The following is a 14,705-nucleotide window of genomic DNA, read 5'->3' as shown; positions in this document are numbered from 1 at the left end:
CCCGAGGTATGCGTTTAAGGGCTAAATGTTATCAACAATACATAAAGAACAGTGAATCTTGTGCAAACAGTTTTATAACAGAGTGATCACAACATTTTTCTGGAAGACAGAATACAGCAGATCATACTTCACTCTATCAAAGGAGATTCAAATTAAACAATCATAACCTTTGCGAAATGGAAATGTAACCATTTGGGAACGTTACTGTTTTAATAGCACTATCACAGTTGAGGAATCTCATGTGGCTTTACTGTGTCTCCATGGAAACGCTTCCCTCCAAAACTGAAGGTACTGTACAGGTTATAGGGCTTTGTTGATGTAAATACATTTTAACCCCCCTTCTCCATAAATAAAAGGACAAATCCACCCCATATGTAAAAAATTATGCATCCAGATTTGATAATTAGTATGTTCCAGAATCCAGATTTATGAGCTGCTTCTTCACAGTTCGAAAACCTAATATTTGTTAATTATTTAGAATTTTTTGTGATATTATTTTTATAATGGTTTTGAAAGATGTTTCATGAATATAAAGACATTTTTATTTTTGTCATTTTTTACAGTCAGTTAAAAAAAAACATTTGCCAGCATTTTTGTGAATGCTATTCTTTGCAAACAAGTAAAGAAGGAATGTGAACTAGTTCATTCTTTTATGCTTGTCCTTGTTTCAGGATGTCAATATAAGTTCTGTTTGCTCCAAGCCAAGAGTCAGAGTGAAAACCCTGTTACGCCGTAAGTCTGAATCAATGACCGTTTTTCTCTTAGACTGAATCGACTGGCAAATTCGATTCAAATGAGGAACAATTTAAGATCCAGATGTGGGCTTCCCGGTGAATGTCTTTGCATGTGAGCTTTGCCTCTATTTCTTCATTTACTGATGGCAGTAAACCTTTATGGGTGCAGTCAGGACTGCTGTGGCTTTAATGGCATGTGGCATCCTCTAAAATGGGCATCTGTTAATTTGAAACGACGGAAGGGACTGCATGGGTTGCTTTTCGCACATAATAAGCGCGCCTTTAGAAGCCTTTGACGTATTGCCCGATCCATTATTTTCTTTCCTATTTTAATTTTGCTCTTAATGATTTTCTAGATCTCGCTTTTCAATTTAAGCATGCTGAGACTCGTAAGGGATTTAAACAAGGTGTGTTCGGCATGCGCTAATCAACAGTCATTTTCGGCGTGTCCGTCGCCAGGTGTGGAGTCAGAACGTGCTGACCTTCTGCTAACGACCCGTTCGTGATGTAATTATAACACCAACTGTCCACGCCACCACTTGTTACTGTCATCCTGAGTCTCCGTGTCCCAGCCGGTTCCTGCTGTGCAATTGTGCAATTCTGATCCTGTTCTGCTCTCCAGCAGTGTGGAAAGTACTGGATCATTACACCTGTTTAGAACAAACGTGTGATGTGGGCTGGGTGACCTGATAGTCCATTTCTCCAGGTCTTTCTTTTCTAAAGTTATGTTATCGCAATGAGGGATGGTGGGTATTTTCTTTTCTTTTCTTGGCTTTACACAAAGATCCAGCATTGGGCAGGTGACTTCAATGGAGAATTAGATCTTGATAGCACCTCTAGGTGGTCGGTCTTGCAGTAGCAGACATCAATGTGCACACATGCACTGACTACACACACACACATATTCGATGGAACGTTATCAACTGTGGACAAACCCCTAGGGATAAACGCACACACATAGTGGTGTTGGGGGTCTCTGCAATGGGAACTTTAAGTCTCTGGCCAAATGAAGGACACAGCGAGGATATTTTTTGGAACGACGCAGTATACTTGCAGAATTTTGATTCTTTTAATCGATGATCTGGATTCTTGTGTAAACACTGCTTTGATTTACAGCTGTTTTTGAAAAATGTCTGATGACAGTGGAGCCAGAGGGTTGTAAACTGTTCTGAACTTCTGAAGAAACACTAACCCCGCACACACACCCCATCCGACAATCAGTTGGGAACAGTGGGCATGCCCCCCCCCCCCCCCCACACACACACACACACACACACACACACACATCCCCATTGAGTTTCAGCCAACATCATGCTGACGAGAAGCAAAACTTTCGGTTATTGACTTTTGCCATGGTTTGTTGAATATGTACATATACACCCACCTCACATAAATTTCCATGGAAGTCACACGTTTTCGTAAAATAAGCAGCCTGAACCCTGAACCTATGCAAATAGGCATGTAAAACGCACTAACTTAACTTATCTATGGGCAAGTTAGATATCAGAAGAGAATTTGTTTTGGCCTGCAGTGTAATGTGAGAGATGAGATGCACAGGAGGCCGTGAAAGGTCTCTATGTGCTCCGTTTATGTGGGGCACACTGTGCTCGTAACGATTGATTTGCAGTATGTTTGGGGTTTCTAAATCTGCAACATGGTGTGTTTTATAACCCAGGGAATGAGCTGTGAGACTACTTTGAACCGAGGCACTTACTGTATTACGAAAAATTGATGAAACTCTGAATTTCATATGGAAATATGCCAACTTGCTGATTGATTTCTTTATAGATCCATTAGAGGTGATGATTTATGAGCATCTCAGAAGATCTCACAAATTAAATAAACTTTAGCCATGGACAACTGATAAATTGATATTCAAACTAATAAAACAACAACAAATAATGTTTCTGTAATATTGGCAACCTGATGGAATGAAATAACAAGTGTCAAAGATGTCCCAGGGGGACAACTGTGTACTATCCCGGTAAAGTGAATTGAAATTAGCACACAACGCTGGGCTCTTGCTCAAGGCAACTATTCTCCTTCAGAAGCAGCATAGATGATAAAAGAGAAGGAAGTAGTATCAGGAGCAGACACTTGTCAATGCAAAGAAATCATGACACTTCCTCCAATCAAAGTGAGTGGAAAAGTCATACTTAGCATGGCCGGATTTGCCCCGTTTTCCGCAAATCCCGCGGCAGCGTGGCGTAATTGAAAACAGGGCTGAATAATCAGTGAAACAACTCCGTTGAAAAGCTAATTGATCTCATATGCAAACAGAATTAAGTTAAAAGCTGTGTCTGGCGCTCTATCTGAGCCTTCACTTTTCCAGAGAGAGAGAGAGGGGAAAGGAAACATTCAAGGTCTAGACGAGGGACCGAGTGGGTGGAGAAGGGGAAAGGCTGGATGGACACAAAGGGAGAGAGAGGTAAAGCCACCCAAATGACACATTTATTTAATTCAAGATTTCACAAAGCTTGAAAAAAGGGGGTGTCTCATAATAGAATCACTTCATCAGGAACTCAAGTGCTTGAACGCAAGATCCATCTGTTCGGTGTATCGTCTGATTCCCCCTTCTAGCACCCTCCTCTTTCTCTTTTCCTCCCTCACCTCACTCTCAGGTGTGTGTGTGTGTTTTAACAGAACTGAGGGAACGCATAACTGTGTTTCATTACCGCTGTAAGAGACGTTAAGCTAATCATTCAAATCGCTCAGAGTCGAACCCCACCCGGCTGCTAATTCAATCTGCCCACAGCAAAACATGCCAAACAACATCCATTATGGTCACACAGTTAATTGGCAGAGGGTGGGGGCTCAGGCTTGAGTCAGGAGGGAAGCATTGCAGCGGACAAAAGCAATCTTGTCTTTTCACCGGTTTGAGATGGCGGATGGCGATGCACTTGCAATGCTTTGTATTGTCACTGGACAATAGACAAAGACACACAGGACAATAATATAAACGGCTTGTGGGATGATGTTAGATTCAAATATGTTTCAGTAGTTCATTGTGCTTTTTCTGTACTTACAGCAGTTGTTCAAATATAAACCACTGACGATTTGAATCTCTGTGAAGAAGATTGCATTTTTACAGTGTAAAATGTTGTTCATTTTTATTTGAGGTTTCTTTTTTTAAATGATTTAATTATTTTCCAAATTGTAGTTTCTAATATATCTCTACGTTTGCAGCTTCAAGTTTTTTAAGCTTTTAATATGAATTTATCATATTAAAGTTTATGATTAATATTTGACATGTATATTATATATTACCCTTGTTGTTTTTGAGCCAAAGAAACACTTTTCTAGTTCACTTTTCTATAGTTTTTGTAAGTATCTCTCACATTTGTGAAAGAGACACTCTTTCTTTTTTAGAAATCCAATACTTTTAGATATATACCGTATATCCACCTTGTTTGTAGCTATAAAGGAAAGGCAAAATGTAAAAGGTGTTCATAGAACTTAAAAAAATGAAGGCAACAGTTTTCATGGCCTTATGGCTTATTTTGTTGAATTAATTATTATTTCAATTAAAAGCATTCAGTGAAATGTCTTGACTGAACTGAAAGTTGCCCTAACTTAATTTCTGCCATCATTATACCAATTTCCTTTTTAGATTTAATAACTCTAGTAAGATTTCTAACAAGTGTTATGCATGGTTCCCATGCATGGTTTTAAATGGTAAAATTGTATGTGCTTTTTTTTTCCAACTCATTTTTATAGGCCTATTACCTTTTATGCTTATTTATGACTTAAAAAAAATGTAATTGAATGCATGTACTTCCTAAAAGTTGTATGTTCAGAATGGTAAGTAAACCAAAACACCCTTAAATATATGTAAATCTGTGTTTATTTTTTCAGCATTATTTATTTAATCTGTGTGTGTGTGTGTTACAAACTCTGACCCTCAAGCACACAGCACATGCTGCAGGTTTCCATCTCTATTTGATCCCGGGCACATGGCCAGCTCTCTCCCGGGTCCACAGCAAAAAACAAACAAACCTCAGTGTGCCATACACAACTACAAGCGGCCGCCACCACAACCTGTTCGCCTTCCCCACCAGGTAGTCTAGTGTCCTCCAGCCCTGTCAAAATGTCCTGCTTTAATGGCCATCCAACACTAATTCAATCAGTTTTTTTCAGTCTCACTTCCCAACCCTCTCGCGTGTCAGAGTGACAAAGGCCTTTGAACGAGATTCTTAAACGTAAAACACTCTGTCGTACAAAGCCAGTGAGGACGAGGCGGTGTAATGAGGAGACGGCCGTAACAAGCGGACCGAGGGTGACAATTAAGACCAAACAAAAATAAAAATAGCGTCACTGCTGCCATGGTATTAAAAACAGTGACATTTACAGACCTGTATTTAATTACCAGCTCACGCTGTTCGCCAGGTACCCCATTACACCATGTGATAAATCTTTTATAGCTAGAAATGTATGTGTGTGTGTTGGGTAGGGTGGTGTTCTGCTGTGATGAATGTATATAGGCATTGATCAGCAAAATAAATACATGTATAGGAAGAAAGGAAGACAAATATTTGGGCAAGGAGCAGGGTGCCTCTTGAAAGGTGCATGAATGCTAAGTTTGTGCAAGAGCGTTTGTTTTTGCATGGTGGTGTTGCCTATTCAGGGACTGTAGCTGCCGGCCATTTGCTGTCAGTAGACTCTGTAGATGCTGCTTTTCAGCACTGTAGTTTTGCTTTCAATGGAAGTGGAGTGCATCTCGCCTCCACTGTTTTTTTGTGCGAGGGCCAAAAGCATGGAGAACATTTTAAGCGTGTTCATAGGCTATCATCACCCATACGCTTGTGGTCTTGAATGGCACGGGTATGTCAGCTGTGGCAAGTGCTGGAATTCAGTCAAGCTTCTCTGCATTAGTGTATCTTGCTCAGGACGACAGATAAACACGGTATAAACACGGAAATTACATGCATACAATTCTCTCTCATTCCTCTCTCTCATCCATTTAGCTAAACGGTGGTTTTAAATAATTAATCAATAGCAAAAAAAAAAGTTTGATTTCCACACAGAGCACCTGAGATACACATCAAATAATAAGCAGATGTTTTTGTAAAACATGTACAGTTACAACTGTGAGATAATGAGTAATAATTATGTCACAATTATGAGAAATTTGATCTTATCTTTTTTTTTTTTTTTTTTCGTCGAGACTAACATAAGCTTCCTTGATATAACCAAATAATCCTTTTTTGTAGTGATGTGAAATACTTGAACGTGCATATGAAAAAACTGACTGTTCATTTCTGTGCATAACTTTATTTATCAGCCTTTTTTCTCATCATAATCTGTTGAATTCTTAGGCAGCGTCTCTCCTGCTGTACCCGCCGGCCCCCCCTGCGTATGCTGGGAAAATGAGAATAGATCGGCCCATTCTTGGATGGTGCCAGGTGGCATTTAGACCCCCAAGAAGACACGAGTGCAGTCTATCTACCTCACAGTGACAGACGTTGGGCCTGGAGAGAAAGAAAAAGAAAAAAGGAAGCAAGTCGGAAAGAAGGAAAACGGAGGTGGGGGGAAAGCAGAAAAACCCTAGTAGGTCCACTCCAGGCAAATGTGTTGTCCTGCTGAAGGCATGCTTGTTTTCTTTGTCATTATCTCAAGCTGCTGTTGCACAGTGAGCCAGATGTACATGTGGGAGTACGCAAACGGGCTAGTGACAATAGGAATGTGCTTCTTTTTTTCGTTGCCATGTAATCTACGCCTATTCCTTGTTGTGAAACTGTACTTAAGCTGTACCAATTGGATTCCAAATCCTGTTATATGGATTAGTGAACAACACTTAGACATTCCGGAAAATAAAAATCAGTGTGCACAGATGTTATTTTGCAACACATATCTTTAAAGAAATATTCCGGGTTTAGTACAAGTTAAGCTCAATTGACCGCATTTATGGCATAATGTTGATTACAAAAAAAAAAAAAAATCGACTTGAATGTCATTTTCTTTAAAAAAAAAAAAAAAGCAAAAATCTTGGTTATTTCAGGTTATATTTAAGAATAATTCAGATTCAGTACAAGTTCAATTGACGGTATGTGTGGCATAATCTTTATTACCACAAAAAATTGTTTCGACTTTCTTTAAAAAACAGCAAAAATCGAGAATATTTCAGGTTATATTTAAGAATATTTCAGGTTCAAGTTCAGTCGAAAGGATATGTAGCATAATGTTCGTTACTCATTTAAAAAGGCTACAGTGAGGCACTTACAATGGAAGTAAATGGGAGGCAGGAATGTGAAATATTGTAATTTATAAAACACTTAAGTATTATTTGAACTCTAAACTTGTTTAAATAATCATTTTAACAGTTGTTTTGGGGTTTACGGCATTACGAGTTGTACAATTGGATATAACTTTACACAAATAAATGTTAGTAGGCAATTTTATCATTCTAAACTCGTTAACACATATTGTTTAGATCTTGTGGATATACTTTTGAAACAACATTAAATTTATTTTTAACTATTTATTTTTATGTATGGTTCCAATTGAAAGGGCCTCAGTCTAACCCTGATTTTAGCTTCTTCTTTTTTTTTCTTAAAGAAAAGGAAATACATTTTTGATGTATTCAACATTATGCCACAAGCGCAGTTGATTGAGCTTAACTTGTACTGAACCCGGAATATTCCTTGAATTGCATTATCAACAGTACAGCATTTAAAGTCCTGCTACATTCTGAGCAAGTCAGCTCTTGCAATGTGTGTTGCAAAAGAATATTAATCATGCAGGGGAGGATGGTGAAAGAGTGTCATGTCATTGTTTCCATTGTTGGGAAATACCTGTTTTTCGTGTTCTGCAATCCGTTTTCCTCATTCAGAGCAAAAGCCATGACTTCCTGCCATCTGGGTAAACAGTTTTTATTGTCTGAGCATGAAAACAAGAACTCTAATTATAGCGTTCGGATTATGCTACAGTATGCCAATGACCATGATACCCCTGGCACAGTAGTGGAACTGTTTCTACAGGCCCTGAATAACCCCTAAGCAGCTAATGTTATATGATGGGGCTTTTTCTGGGTGATTAATGAAAAGGATGGGGAGGACAAGAGATGAAGAGATGGAGAGATAGAAAGAGAGGGAATGGGGGAGGGGTGATCATGACAAATCGTTTGGGGGTTCTTCAAAACAACACAGGGAGATAGATGGCGGCAGTGTGTGTCTTTCATTATCAGTGACCCCCTGTTCAATCAACGCCAGAGAAAGACGGCCACGGTCCAGAGAACAGGGCTACAGGACAAAGTATCATCCCATCATCACTCAAACACATACGCACACACATATCTTCTCAAACATTCGCCTCTACCCCTCAAACGACCCCACACACATTGATGAGATGACCCCCAGACGACTGGATGTGCCCTCTTACCCCTCAGGACCCAAAGAAAGGGCGCCATCCACGCAGGTGCCATGGTAACACCGCCATGGCAGGTCGAGTATCGTGAACGATGGTGTTGGTGACGCCATCAACCCAGTGGGAGGAGCATTGCACCCGTAATCACCATTCAAAGTATGTCCTGTTTTCACACAACTCTCATTCTTTTCCCTCCTTAGCACGTTAAGAAAGTGCATTGTGAGAAACCTCACGAGATGTGTCTGTAGAAACGTCCCAGTGTTCTTTGTGGTTTAAAACAGTGGTTTTCTAACTGGGGTGCACCAGGGGGTCTGCAAGGTGGGTTTTGGAAAGTTCGAGAAGAGAAAATAAATATATATAATTATGTATAAAATATTGTGTTAAACATATTATGTAAAATGTTTAACACAATTTTTTGCCAAATTGTATTCTTTTATATTATTATCGCAAATGTGGTTTTAAACAGTTGTTTTCTAATTGGGGTCTACAAGGTGGGTTATGAAACTTTTTGAAAAAAGAAAAAAATATATATAAAAGACTGTTAAATGTGCCAAATTAATTTTTTCATATTATCATCATTTTATCACAAATATTTTATTGTTGACAGCCCTAGTTTTTAACAGAAAGAACCCCCTGCACCTCCCTTTTTTTTTTTTTTTAAGGTAAATACATGTAACATTACTCTTATAGTGTGTAAACTAATGTGTCAGCTTAATACAAGTTAAATATTTTCCAGATAATGTCAATATTAATACAGTGTTTGCTTTGGCTTCAGAACCGTGACAACATAAAAAGCCAACTATTTCATAATTGTCGCTTAACATTTATCTTAGAGACAATATAAAAAAAGGTCTATAATACCTGATTAAAATATGTGAGGGTCCTTGGCACCTTAAGAAACCGAGATGAGGAGAAGGGACCGACGAAGAGGAAAAAATGTGGATGAAGGGGGAAGGGTAGAGGGCCGGAGACCTTCTCATCACCAGCTCATCAGTCGGGCACATTGAAGCTGATAAGATGGTTGATTACACAGTCCGATTTTGATAGTGAACTTTTCTCTTCGATAAATATATATGAATATTAAGGGAGCTTATACTATAGCAATGCACAATAAGTGAAGCAAGGGCCAAATACTGGAATGGTTTGAGGAGGAAAACACACACAAACAGGCATGGGAGGAGGAGAACTAGCGCAGACAGATAGCCTATAGGGTGATAGATTAAGCACTGTGCCACCCTCTGAAGCAGGTATCATCATTCAGAGTGGCAGCCGGTCGGTGAGCACTATAGGACTACCTGCTGAGGATCCTGCAGTAATACAGCTGCTCCACATAATCATAATCTACACTACACCGCTAAAACAGGCAAAGAAAAGAATCCAACATAGAGAATAGCAGAAAGGATTTGTCAGACAAAATGGAATGTCCTAAGAATTACGTGCTACATTTAACAAACACTGAAATTGTACAGATTTGGCATAATGTAAATGAAAGAGGGGGGAAAAAAATGTACGGGAGGAGAAAGATGGAGCTCTCTTCCTCTCAATCTCGTAGCGAAGCTGTGAAACAGATGCTAGCAGAAGCATTAACAAAAGAGCGGAGCTTCTGACCGCGAGCCCCAGCGCTTGGCAAGTCCTAGAGGTAATAATGGTTAGCAACCTGAAAAATGTTCTTATCTGAAAAAAGCCCCAGACAGTAATAAATGAAATAATTGTACTAAACACATTAATCCATGTCGGTGGCCCCAGGGGGAGGGTCTGTGAGTGTTAGAGGTAGTGAATGGCACTAACCTGCCAACAAAAAGAGTCTCTCTCTCGTTCTCTCTCCCTCTCCTTCTCGACCCTCTGCAAACAGTGTATTTTTTGCCCTGCCTTTTGGGAGGCAGGGGTCGTTATTAATCTTGCTGGCTTGCTTAGCTTCAGGCATCACAGCAGGGCAGCATCTGGGAGTGTGTGTGTGTGTGAGTCAGGATATGGATAATGCATGGGCAAAGACTGTGTTTGTGCACTAGTCTGATTCAGAACGAGGCAGACCAAGCATCTTAAGTCATGTGTATCTCTTAATGGATGTGTTTAGATGTAAATTACACCAATGTGCATGCATTCTCATCAGTGTTATGCTGTGCAAGTCATAGGACTGTGCATGTGATTTAACAAGAATGTAACATTTGACTATGATGTATCATAAAACCATCCCATATTGCATGCATGCATGCTTTCTAAGGACAGTGGTGAAACTGAGAAAGAGAAGGGGTGTAGATTCAAATGAATGCATCTGAATGTGACGGAGATTTAATCAAGTCTTCTGCATCTGCAGCAACGTCCATTTCCACTGGACAGACGTCTCAGAGCGTCTATTACCTATTGGACATTGGTACGAAAAGAACAATCGCCACGGCAACCATCACAGCAAACATCGCCATGTGAACCTTAGGCCATGCATCCCACCGGCACCATAAGTAAGTATAATACTGTTTTGTGTGTGTGTTTGTGGGGGTGGGTGCTTGAGTGAACACTATAATGGACAGGCATGGAAGCGAAAAGACATGATTGACTAAAACCCTGTTTACATCTGTTCAGATGTGACAATGGTAAATAAGGTGTGAACAAGTCGTCCACTTAAACCACATTCGGAGGTGGTTGAAAATACATGTGACAACATTGCATTTTTAGTGTAAAGTTGTCCTGATACGGCAGTGAAAGACCACCTTAAAACTATTTGGGTGGTTATGTGATGCTCCAATTGAAATGCATCCAATTGAAAAAAATGCTGATGAAGTATATACAAGTGGTATATTGTAATAGTAGATATTTTACAACATATTTTACTCCTAAAAGTGAGAAATTACATTTCCCTTGTCTTTTGCTTTTGGACAGCGTCAAGTCAAGTCACCTTTATTTATATAGAGCTTTTTACAATACAGATTGTTTCAAAGCAGCTTTACAGTGGTAACTGGAAAATAATGCAACAAAGTGTGTTTATGCTGTAGCCTAAATAGTGTCGTAGTCCAGCTTAAGGAAGTTAATTTTTGTTGGAAAAAGGTTATTAATTTAGTTCATTTATATATATATAGCCGCCCGCTCTGGAGAAAACAGTGATGTCATCGTCCAGCTCAGTTCAGTTCTCATATAATGGTGTCAATGCAGGCAGATCAATATTATTGTTGAATATTAAGTGTCCCTAACTAAGCAAGCCAAAAGCCAAAGGCGACAGTGACAAGGAACTAAAACTCCATCAGGTGACAGAATGGAGAAAAAAACCTTGTGAGAAACCAGGCTCAGTCGAACGAACAGTGTGTGATTATGATTCAGGCAGCATTACAGGTCAGAAGTCAGAGTTGGTTTGGAACATATCAGAATATTTATCCAGTTCCATCTGGTTGAATCAATGTATCATGTCGCTCTATATGGCAAGTTCAGGTGATTGGCTCAAAAAAAAAATTATAATCTGTCATCACAATTTTCAGACATTTGATTTTACCATGAGAAGTGCATGCTTGCAGAATGTCATGCACCAGCTGAGCAAGTGCCACTGAGATGCATGGGAAAATTAACAGATAGGTTTCTCTAGACACTCTTTGGCCTGAACTAGATGCATTTACACTTGACTGATTGATCAGATTGCTTGCATTTTAGAGGGCATTTACACTGGCTGTCCAATCAGTAACAATGCGTGAAGTAACCATGTGTAAATACCCCCAAACACATATGCACTTTTCTGCTTCTGATCTGATCAAGCTGCTTCATATGGCCAACATATTTGCAGGCGCACGTCTGTTTGATGCATTCTATAATGTCCCATCTAATTTATATGTTGCCAACAAAATATAACCTGTTACTGGCCGAGAATGAACGGGATGCATGAGATAAACTCTGAGAGAGAGAGAATCTGAATCCAGTAATTCCTTGCAGCACAAGCTGGATGAAATATAAAACCCCGGGCTACACGTATGGTGTTTCCAGACAGGAAAAAAGCGGAAAAGATAGAGTTAAATATCAGATCTAATAATCATGTTTTTAAAGGAAATCATATTAAGGTTGTTAAGAGGTGCGGCACCAAATGTCAGAACCGTGTTAGTTTCACGCGCTCTCTGATAGATGCGAAGCGACGAGCCGAAGACGCTCGCGCTGACTCCCAACTCGCGCAGGGGTATTTCCGCAGACTGCGAACAAGAGAGGGAGAGAAGTGTGAAGCCAATCACGGGGCGGGGGAGGGGCTTCGCGAAGTCTTCTCAGCCAATGGCAGCTCCGCAATGGTAAAGCCCCCACGTGGGCCTGGAATCTTGTACTTATCAACGAACATGCATTGAATCCATTCTAGCCAATCATTTGGGTCCTAAGTGTTAATCTCAATACGGATTGGCTGGCAGTTTCATACAGGTCTTTATTCATCTCCGTTGTTAACTCATTCCTGCCACACGTTTTTTTTTTTTTTTTGCTGTGACTGCCTCATGAAGCATTCCTCATCCAAGTCCCTTTTTGGGAAGCATTTTCTTGTCAGCAAAATAAATGGCCCGAAGTTTAGGTGCAAATTGTATATAAAACATCCATCCTCTTTTTATAATCTGCATCCATTAGGCCATAAACCATTAGCTTGATTACATTAGGATGAAATTTACATGGGTCCTGTTGATACCGATGTGTCAATTAGCCCACACACAAAATGAAATGTTCTTAAATAAACTGTCTGATTGAATAGACGGATGTGAGATCTAAAAATACCTCACTATTGAGGAGGAAGCATGTGTCTATTCTAGGTTGAAATAATAAGGCAACAGACCAAATTGTTGAGGGTAATATTTAGCGCCGGTCCTCCCCTGCGTTTTGACTATAAATTCAACAGAGTCGTGGGAAAATGACCGTTGATTCTAAAGGCGGCCAAAAACTTATAGTAGCCTAGCTTACACTGACGATTTTGAAAGGTGGACTCAGTAAGTTTTTGTTTACATTAAGTGTATTGCAATCAAGAATTAACTTAATTGCTTTAGTAGTTCCAGTGCTTTAGGAATTTACACTGACACCTATTGGCCTGGAAGCATGAAGTTTGCCACTAAATGCTGCCGCTTCGTTGTTTTGTTGTGTCTGTAGCCTAGTTTGTTGGCTTGTTTCGTTTGAGCTTGTGATTGGTGAAGTGCCTTGAGCAGTGGATGAAAGTACTATATAAAATAAACGCATTATTATAGTAGTAGTAACCTGGTCAATTAGCCTAGTTGAATAAAATATGGCAGCGCCCATGAGGAACCAGCACACCACTACATGCAGAATAAAACAGCTTTTTTCTGCTAGAAGACTGACATGACTAAAGTCTTTTCATGTGGCTGTACATCATGTTAATGCTATTTCTAAAAAGTGCTTTTTATTTCTTTATATGTAAAACTAAGAGCACCTTTAATACAGCTTTAAACCGCTTGGCTCCTGTTTTGCACCTTTCTTTGACTGGAAGGTCCCGTTTGCGGAGGGGGGCTATAAAACAAAGATTAAAAATAGTCAAGTGAGTATAATCCCATCATGCTCACAGTCACAGAGGCACCACGTCTGACAAACCCAGCATTAATCTCTTATTTTCTTAAGAAGGGACTCTGGTGAGACGTGCAAAGCAATAGTGACACCTAGAGGGCCGATCGAGGACTGCTTTTGATTGAAGGTGCTCTTTCCCGTTTACCCCTTATGAATTATGCAGCAGACATACAATTTAGCTGCTCCCATGGTGGACGAGGAGGTCACATCCAGCCGCATGGCTACCACAGCTGTACGTTAAACCTCGGGTGGCATCTTCAGCCATCAACACTCTTCTGATCATGTCTGGATTCCTCCATCAGAAGAAAGAACGTTAAATTTACATTTATTTATTTAGCACACATTTTATCCAACATGAATTATAAAAGAGAATAATAAAAGCAAAGCTTAATGCAATGGAGAAAACGAATACAAGTAGTGATGCAATAAAAAATTATATTAGTTCTTGAATAGTAAACGCTATGCTACTATAGATAAAAATAAAGAAAGATTACATTAAATTTACATTTGTTCATTACACAGACTTTTTATAAAAAAATTGCAATAATACAAGAAGAAATAATTCATTCAATGAGGGAAAAAAGGCAGACAAGTCATGCTAAAATACCTAATTTCAACTGAGTCCTAGAAAAAGGGGATGGACACTGGGGCAAACTATCCCAGCCACATCTTAACTGGAGCATGATGTTGTTCTGATGACAGGATATAACAAGGTTGCAAAACCAAAGGACATATAATTCAGAGTTGAGGAGATCATGGTGGGAAAAAATTGAGCAGGAAAGGGTGAGATGGAGGAGAGAAAAAGAGGAAGAAAAGATCACAGGTTGAGAAGAGTGCGGGAGACGGGATAAAAATGAAAGGGATGATGAAGAGGCCGGGTAGACTGAGAGACAGAGGAAGAGGGAGAGCAAGAAAGAAGGATGTTACATATATTGGTGGTACTGGGGATGGCAGGGTTGCTCCCGACAGAGCAGGGGAATAGCAGCATTGCAGTTAATAGGGTAGAAAAAGCTGGGGGGCTGTTAACTCTGAAATGTTCATTTTTAAACTCAAGCCTTTTTTCTCTCCTTTCACCCCTCCCCTCCTCTCTCTCCC

The sequence above is a fragment of the Squalius cephalus genome (assembly GCF_949319135.1).
Source record: "Squalius cephalus genome assembly, chromosome: 19".
Taxonomy (NCBI): Eukaryota; Metazoa; Chordata; class Actinopteri; order Cypriniformes; family Leuciscidae; genus Squalius; species Squalius cephalus.
Note: the sequence above shows the minus strand (reverse complement) of the source record.